The 9,716-nt window shown below is 30.1% G+C and overlaps 2 long non-coding RNA genes across 3 annotated transcripts; one reads left to right on the top strand and one right to left on the bottom strand.

Moving 5' to 3' along the window:
• Positions 1-1,952: 1,952 nt before the first annotated feature.
• Positions 1,953-2,907, top strand: LOC115891251. Its single transcript, XR_004051783.1, has 2 exons — positions 1,953-2,248; positions 2,718-2,907. It is a non-coding gene; the product is annotated as an uncharacterized LOC115891251 (long non-coding RNA).
• A 423-nt stretch (positions 2,908-3,330) lies between these two features.
• LOC115891245 lies at positions 3,331-4,490 on the bottom strand. Of its 2 annotated transcripts, none has more exons than XR_004051781.1 (3): positions 4,124-4,490; positions 3,531-4,063; positions 3,331-3,459 (listed from the first exon to the last, which is right to left on the bottom strand). It is a non-coding gene; the product is annotated as an uncharacterized LOC115891245 (long non-coding RNA). The 2 variants fall into 2 exon arrangements; XR_004051782.1 differs by having other exon boundaries at positions 3,550-4,063.
• Between the last annotated feature and the right edge of the window lie 5,226 nt (positions 4,491-9,716).

Raw genomic sequence — 9,716 nt, 5'->3', positions numbered from 1 at the left:
AGTTAATACCTGTCAATATCTTTATTGCCCTATTGTTATAAGAGGGCTTGCTATTGTTATCGGCAAATGTAGCGGATGTGTCCATCTACAAAGGTGTTAAAGCTGTCTGAATTTTCCATCTCCCATCTTTTCAAATATCCGAACAAACTTATTAAATTATTATATTTTGGATCAGTCCTTGATAATGTTCCAAGTTTCAATTTAATATTTTAACGTTGGGCTGAAAATAACGTTCAAAGATTGTGTTAAGTAGAATTCATACATAAAGATAAAACTAATAAATCTCAAGCAAAAATAAAACCACAAAACTACAATAATATCACCACAAAACACCAAGCCGCTTTTACTTTTACACTGGACGCGCGTTTCGCTAACCATGTTAGCATCATCAGCAGATTTTTAAAACTAAACTAATATCTACAAATTGAGCGTTTATATACCCGCTCAGTTGGTTCTGAGTGGGCGTGGCAAAAAACTAGCCAAGTGAATAAAAACCAACTGAGCGTAACAATTAATTACCAAAATTAGAGCACCAGGAACAGAGAACTGGCAGGAATTGGGCCATTGTCTCTGTTCATACTATCTTTACATTTACTATTTTTAATGCTCTCATCGTAATTTGAGACTTGTTTAACTAATTTTAAATTATTAATATCTATACTGTGTTCTTTATCAACAATAAGCAGCACTTTTCAGCAACGCAAGACTTATCCGGTCTACCATATCTTATCTGTGCTATATGTTCTTTAAATCTACTTAATATTGATCTTCTAGTTTGCCCAACATATTTCTGATTACAATCTTTACATGAAATTTGATAAATACTCGACCTTTCCAGTGGCTGTGTTTTATCTTTAGGATTACCTAATAATTGTTGTAATATATTATTAGCACTATACATAAGTTTATAATTGACATTCTTAAAAATTCTTTATAAACCACGGGAAAACTCTCTATCAAACGGTATTGAAAAATATTTTGGCGTATCTTTCTCCACTTGGAAAGTCGAACTTTCAGCAATCGCAAACTTACACCTACGTTTTCTAATTATTTTATCCACAAATGAAGAAGAATTTCCATTACACTAAGCCACATGCCTAATGTAATTTCTTTCTATTTCATATCTTTCGTTGTTAAGTGGAAATCTAAGTAATCTATGAAATAAGAAATTTAAACTAGCCATCTTATGGTTCAACACTATGACACGACTCATTAGGAATATATCTGCATATATACTCATTTCATATTATATCTGGACGTTCAGTGTAAAAGTAAAAGTGTTTTGGGTATTGTGGTGATTTAGTGTTTTATTTTGCTATTGCAACACCAAACGTTCAAACCCCCAACCCAAGGATATATAGAATAAGGATATTCGACTGGCCCAAAAAAAACGTGCCGTATTTTGTCGAGGAAGACGATTTCGTCACAACCAATGAGCGTCGAGTATTTGAAATTGAAAACATATAAATTGACGGCAACCTATGTTTTTTGACTCATTTCACTGACAAATGTGATGAGATTGTTATTGTAATTTATAGATCCAAAATCCAAACGTTTTTTGAATAAATAATTTATTTTAAAGTTATTTCCTAGAGGTTTGGTTTGGCCTTCTATATTCTGGTATTTGTCTACTAATAAATAATATCTTATTTTGTATTTCGATGTATGGAAATCCGCAAGTTTTGTATCTGAAGCCGCAAAGAAATTTCGCTCTATAGTGAGAAAAATGTTATATCTTTTTAGACGCGTAGAATAACAAAATTTCTTATTTCAGATGTTCTAAATGTGAGTGCTTAATGTCAAAAATTAAAATATATACTTGAAATATTGGTTGAAATATTTCAAGTTATACCCTTTGCCCTTTGGAAGTAAACAAATATTGAAGAAAGTGTTGTGCCTTCACAGCATTTAAATTGGCATTAGGAATAGGTTTCCTTGATTTAGTAATGATATTGCTCATAGAAATTGATAATATACTATTTTATATTCACTCGTTCAAGTGCTGATCTATTTTTAAATTGAATATTTATGTAAGTATTATGTATAACACGATATAAATAATTTAAGGACATAAGAAATTAAAATTTCAAGTGCCAATATTGATTATTTTTCCAGTTTTATTCAAATATATTGAAATTAATATGGAAACAAAAGTTCATAAATATTATTCTTAATAACAAGAATTGAGATTTGGGGATAAGTTTGAAAAGCCATGTCAGAAGAGTAGGATTAAAGACAAAGTATTAAGGTAACATATATTTGCATAAAGTTTTAATAACACTGACAATTTTATTTGTTTATGTTTATTAATTAAAATTTAGTTGCAATTTATTTCATATTCTAATATTTTTGAGAAAATTTTACTTATATACATACCTGAATATTATGCTGCTTTTTTATTTTAAAGTGTGCCGACTGTGCTGTTATTTTTATACTAGTAATATTGTATACTGTAGGTATCGTATTCATATATAGTTATATATATCAGTAGTATAGATACTTACTTTCTGTCTATGCGTACTTATATCCTTTATAGGTAGTCTTTCTAAGTGCATATAATACTACTTTTTTAAGAGAAGGCAGTTTTTAATAATCTATTGTTAATTCCCCTAATTCTGTGTCCCCTGGTTCTGCTATACAACAATTATATATTTTTTTATCATTACTGATTTTAAAAGTTTCTTTTCAAAGAATTTGACCATATATTTTTTTTTCAGAGTAATTGGGCTGTTCCTGAACAATATTGAATATAAATATTCAAAAATATGATAAACTGCATATCCTACTAAGTAGATCAATACCAAAATTCCATTAGAGAAATAAGTTAAAATTATGTTTTACTTGTATAATTTTCTTGCTATTTGTCCACCATTATTTGTGACTTAGAAATTAAATAGTCAAAAAGAATTTAGTACCAGTTTTTATTTCCCAAAAAAAATAATTGTTAAATAATTACATATTGCTTAAGATACAGTATATTATATTGTGTTTATAGTTGATAATTCTAGTTCTTAGTTGTTTATAGTTGATAATTAACAATATTTCTGATGTTAGATATTATATTAGATAAAAAATTTAATTACCAACAGCTACCTACCTATGTAGCTGCAGATTATTATATTGTGTAGTAGGTACTGTATAATTCTTTAGTTCAAGAAACAAATATCAGTACAAGTATATAACCAAAAAAATGTTGATGCAAATTCTTTGTATAACATACGTACCCCTATGGTATTCAACTTTTCATTGTTCTTTTAATTAGATACACAATAAGCACATTAATTCGTTTATTAAACAACCAAAACCAACTACTTAAATTCACAATATAAATATCACAATAAATATATAAGCTTTGATCAATTCCTATTATTAATACCTGACGACTTCATACTTTATAATTACCAATGGCTATCCTACAAACCAAACCAAACACACTAGCCAACTAATAATAAATCTGTTCTAAAAAAATACAACATAAAGACATCGTTATTGCAATAATATAGAAATATATTCCATGTATCATTAACTACCTATAAATACAATACCCACATCTTCTTTTACGCGAATAGTCCGTTAGGAGGCAGAAATATTGCCTGCATTGTACATCATACAAATTGGCTAGAATTTATTAATATCCATTGCAAACATTTCTCTTTCAAAGGGTCTAAATGTTTTGTCTTTTTACTGTGTCCCTGTAATATGTTATCAATTAACAACAGTTATCAAATATGACCTGGACAATAATAATTGTTTTACCTTTTTTTCAAACTAAACTCTTTAAACAAACTATATAAATAAAATTTATCTCATAACCTAACTTGCTGCTAGAATTTCTTTCTTGTTATTCTATGTTCCTGTATTGTTATTCTTCACATTATCAATTTCTATGAGCAATATTATTACTAAATCAAGGAAATCTATTCCTAATGCCAATTTAAATTCTGTGAAGGCACAACACTTTCTTCAATATTTGTTTACTTCCAAAAAATGTCAAAGCATATAACTTGAAATAATATTTCAAGTATATATTTAAATTTTTGACATGCACTCACATTTAGAACATCTGAAATAAGAAATTTTGTAATTCTACACGTCTAAAAAGATATAATAACATTTTTCTCACTATAGAGCGAAATTTCTTTGCGGCTTCAGATACAAAACTTGCGGATTTCCATACATCGAAATACAAAATAAGATATTATTTATTAGTAGACAAATACCAGAATATAGAAGGCCAAGCCAAACTCTAGGAAATAACTTTAAAATACATTATTTTTTCAAAAAACGTTTGGATCTATAAATTACAATAATAATCTCATCACATCTGTCAGTGAAATGAGTCAAAAAACATAGGTTACCGTCAATTTATATGTTTTCAATTTCAAATACTCGACGCTCATTGGTTGTGACGAAATCGTCTTCCTCGACAAAATACGGCATATTTTCCAACATAGCCCGCTATAGGGAGTTGAATATCCTTCTTCTATATATCCTTGCCCCAACCGTAATCTAATAAAATCGTCTTAAAAACAATCAAATTTCAAGAACTTCTAAAAATGTAATACAGTAACTTATAATTTTAATTATTATTTATATATTTTAAGATCACAGAATGAATATACCTATTATATAAATTCATAATAATTAAATAATGATACCTAACGTTATGGCCAGTGCTCAACTGTATACTATTGTTAGTATAATGAAACCCCTATAACAGGGCTTTATCTAACTTGTCATGCTCGAATTACCGCAGATGGCAATAGGAGGACAGGGTCAGCTTTAGCCAAAATAAATTATTATAAGTACTATCAACTGCAACTAAATAATAATTATTAAAACCTGTCATATGCATGCAATCTATATTGAAGAATAAAAAATCTAATATGAATTTATTATTATTCTAAATTATGCATATAAATTATAGCTCATAAATATTAATCAATTTCATATGACCGTGTTAATATTTAGCGGTTCCATGTTTAAAGTTGAAAATTATACTAAAACAATAGATAATTGAGCTCATTCTGTTTACAATAATTATATAGTTTGTTATAAGTGATATAAAAAAGAGTTATACATTCCAATGCAAAAAACGCAACGTTTTGTCGTCAAGTTTAAAGTGTTATATTTTTTTAGCCCTATTTTCATGATTTTTTTAGCAAACGGTATATAAATCTATCAACTTTAATTCATAAAATCAGTTTTTTATAAACTTTAGTATTTGGCTTATTATAAGGCGTTAATTGAAGCCCAAGTAACATTTTTAGTTCCTTTAGGTTATATATACTCAAGGTTAGTTATATAAAGGTTTAATAAATGTCTCATTGGTATCTGACAGTGTTTTGATTTATATAAGTGTAGCGTCGGTTACTTATCACTAATAGTAACCTTAAAATGTTGTTTATCACTTTCCTTATAAAACTAGAAGTTCTTGTTACTAAAGATTTTATAGTAAGGTTTTATAAAGGTGTTCACATCTATTTTATATAACTTCTGGTATTGGGTGTTATAAAGGTACGCAAGATATACACTATATAATTAAAGGTGTTATTAAGAACCATTATGTAACTAATAATACTACAAGTTATATAATTGTTTCCTCAAATCGTTTTTTTGCACCTTTCAAATGTTTGCTTGCTTTATATAACCTGTAGTTACCGAATATCAAACCTAATGACATAACCTCAAATTTTCAATATAATCAAAACAAATAATATATTAGCAAGCAAAGCAATTCGGTATTATAATGAATAATAAAAAAATAAACTGGACAAAACACAAAAATACATCTACGTTCAAAAGAAAGTTCTTTAGAATTTTAAAAAAATAGGAATAATCTAAACCTCATTCAAACTACATCTACCAATATTGAAAGCTAACATGTAAATTTACCATCCACAAGCGGAGATCAGGATCAACCTGAGATATTTTCAACAGAAAGTTGCCAAAACGATCAGGAACAGGAAGATGCCTGGTTAAGGCATTCTCTAACATAAGAGAATGAAATTGCTGTAATGTCAAACTTCGTTCGCAGAGTCGCTACAGTCGACACCACGGGTTACATAAAGGTTTTCTGGGTGACTAAAAGTAGCCATAAACACCCCGGCATTTATAATGGTGATTTGTATCACCTTTAGTTGTATAAAACAGTAAAATTGGTGTTTTAAATAACCCAAACTCATTTACGCAACCTTAAGTAACCAAATTTATATAATGGTTGATGAGTATGTTATAGACCTTAAAGTAATATATAGATAGCACTTTAAATATCATGGACGCCATTATTATTGATGTCTTCATTTTTGGCTACAATGAGTATTTCTAAGATAACGTTAAAAACTGGTACAAAACTATATTTTGGCCAGTTGCCAGTTATTTCTATGTATTAAAAAAGTCGTATGTTCTATTATTTATATTAATAAATTTGACTTTCATTACAAAAATTTTACCATATTTTTTTTGTTTATAAAAAAATCTATTAAATAAATCTGCTTTTGGGGGCGCATGTGTTTTTTGGAGGCAAAATTGATTTTCACACAGTAAATTTAATATCGCATATGTATTTAGTACTGTATTTAGTACTCTGGATAGGCACAATAGATGTTATTAAGCCAGTAATTTCTATAAAGTCATTTGCATAATGCAAACGCTTTTGTAGGCTACGACAGGGATGGCGTCATTTTGTCTCTTTTGTTTCTGGTCTGGATTATCTGCGCAATAAGATCATATCTGCTTTTTATGTTAAAAAAAGAAGCAAATATTAAAGTAGTTAGTCAGAAAGAAACAAGTATATTTTCAAAAAACGCGCATGCGCGATATTTCTATGGAGGTAGTCTCTAGGAACCTTCTCAACACCACTATATAATTTTGGGCTGGGTTTTAGCCCATGGGGCCTGGGGCTTTTTTTCTAAATGAAAAATAACTTTAAAAACACATTTTTTTGAATAAAACGTTTACATGAATTTCTCTATCAATAAATTCATAGACTTAAATACCTACAAATTTTCTAAAAAAATAAAAATTAAAACATTTTTTGAACACAACAAAATAATATTAACTAAATAAAACTAGAAAACGTTATTTTTACTGCATCACAAGCAAATAAAAATTAATACGTAGCCAAGAGTCATAATTCAGGATTTCTCTGGGGGGTGCCCAGCAGTATTTGGGGCGGGGGGAGGTCCGGCACCCCCGGGTTCCCCTGTAGTTACGCCAATGAATATTACCAAGAGTAACAGAACTAAGAATATTAAAGACAATAACTGTAATAACCAATTGTAAAAACAAAACTTGTAAAAAATAGCCTAATACTTTGTATTGCCTTCCCCGGCTGCTATAAATGATTGTAAACGTCGCGCGTCACGTCGGTTTATACTACTAATGAGGCTACAAATACATTGTGTCGTGTTTGCCCATTCTTCTTCAAAGACCAAGCCAGTATTCATAATTTCGATCATCTTCAAGAAGATCAATGACTATTGCACAATATTCGATACTAAGAACCATATTCAATCGTACACAACAATAATCGATGAAGATCAATTAAAGCCACCTCGTCATTATGAAGAATAACATCAAAAAGTAAAGATAATAATTAAAAAAATTGCAAAATGTTAGTGGCAAGTTAATTTTGCTCTTAAAAATTAAACTAGGCATGTGTTGATATAAGTCAAAAAATAAAATATTCAGGAGACATGGTTCTGACCGAAAAAGTATGTTTTAGGAAAATTTTCTGAGGAAATTGTTGCACAGGGTGTTTTAAAAATAGGGTAAAAAACAACTCTTCGATTAACCCTGTATAATAAGTCAAATACTAAAGTTTATAATAAACTGAGTTTACGAATTAAAGTAGATATATTTATATGCAGTTTGCTAAAAAGAACTTGACCAAAAATTTCACCGTTGCGTTTTTTTGCATCTGAGTGTATAAATAGTAACATCCAGAGTAGAAAGTTGATATTTGCCTTAAAGGTAAAAACAGTGGAGTAGTTCAGCTCAGTGCACTACGCGCTGTTCACCTCGCCGTTAAAGCCGGTTTCAGACGACTCGTGTATGGTTCATACCAAATAAACTTTTAGTCATGTGATTAAGCTTGACTGGCACAGCGTTGTCCACTTTTAGATATTTTCTTTTAATCAAAACTAATAAAAACACGTATATTTTATTTTATTTTTTTACATATTTTAAGATTTTTTAAAACTGTATACAGTGTGTTTCGAAAAATCTGGTCATTGATTAATTACGATCCTGCTTAAAGCGTTTGACGTAAAAAGCTGATTTTTGGAAAACAGATTGACTTTAGGGTGTAGAGGTTCGATAAGAAGGAATTTTTCGAAACTCGAATTCTAAGGGGGTGAAACTATCCCTCAAATATTAAAATATTTTTTATTTAAAAACCGTTGAGTTTTTCGGAAAAAGTCTTAAACACCTATATTTTATTTTGTTGTTTTACATATTTTAAGATTTTTTATAAATTTATACAGGGTGTTTCATAAAATATGAGCATTGAGTAATCACGATTCTGCTTAAACTGCTTGTCGTTTAAAGCTGATTTTTGGCAAACAGATTGACTGTAGGGTGTAGAAATTCGATAAGGAGGGGTTTCTCGAATCTCAAATTACAAGACGGTGAAAACGCCCCTCAAATATTACAATATTTGTTATTTAAAAAACGGTTAGTCTTTCGGGAGAACGTTTGGACAAGCATAATTTATTTGGTTTTTTTACATATTTGTCTGTCCTCCAATGGTCTAAGACACTCGAAAAAGTTCCTCAGAACTTATGACCGAGAAAAATCAAAGGTTTTCCTTGATTTAAGTAAAAACAATCTTCGGATTGTCACGGGGTTTCTAACAGGGCACTGTCTCCTCAACGAACACCTCAGTAGGCTGAAACTGAGAAACAACGGCGAATGCAGATTTTGTGGGGAAAATGGGGAAACACTAGAACACCTTATCACTGAGTGCGCCGAGACGACGACCATTCGTGCCATGAACCTTGGTACGTCTGATGTCGAGGATGGAGAGCTGGCCTCTGTGGAGCCGTCTCAGATACTGGCTTTTGTTAAAGCCCTGAGACTGTATGATGAGTTATAACACGTTATAACTCAAGAAAGGCGAACACACAATAGATCTATAAGGTCGCGGTGATTAACTCCCCTCCTAAACATTCTACATTCTACATATTTTGAAATTTTTTAAAAAATAATACAGGGTGTTCGACAAAGTTGGGTAATTTCTTAACCACGATTCTGCTTAAACTGTTTGACGTAAAAAGCTTATTTTTGGCAAACGGATTTTTCAAAAGCCAAATTCCAACTAGATGAAACTACCTCTCAAATATTACCAAGTTATATAATAATATCGCCATTTTGATTTTTTCTCATGCTGACATAAATGTAAGAAAATTTTATCCAGTTTGTATGGTAATGGAAATTCTTGCTTTGCTTTGTCATCACCATTATAAATGATTAATTCGACGCGAACGAAGTCGCTGGTACACGCTAGTTAATTATAAATATATAAACAGTTATTATTTACATCAACAAAACTCACCTTCTTAACAGCACTTAAGGGACATATAGGGCCATTACTACCGCTTTCCCGTTCAAAATATTCTAAGAAACGATTCGTGGGAGATCTCCAAATCCAGAGGGAAAAGGGAAAATTTAACCCAAAACACCATATTCGTGGGAAATTCTAAATTCATGCATTA

Source organism: Sitophilus oryzae, unplaced genomic scaffold, assembly GCF_002938485.1.
Source record: "Sitophilus oryzae breed Bouriz unplaced genomic scaffold, Soryzae_2.0 scaffold_1179_pilon_pilon, whole genome shotgun sequence".
Lineage (NCBI taxonomy): Eukaryota > Metazoa > Arthropoda > Insecta > Coleoptera > Curculionidae > Sitophilus > Sitophilus oryzae.
This window is presented reverse-complemented; position numbering and strand designations above follow the sequence as displayed.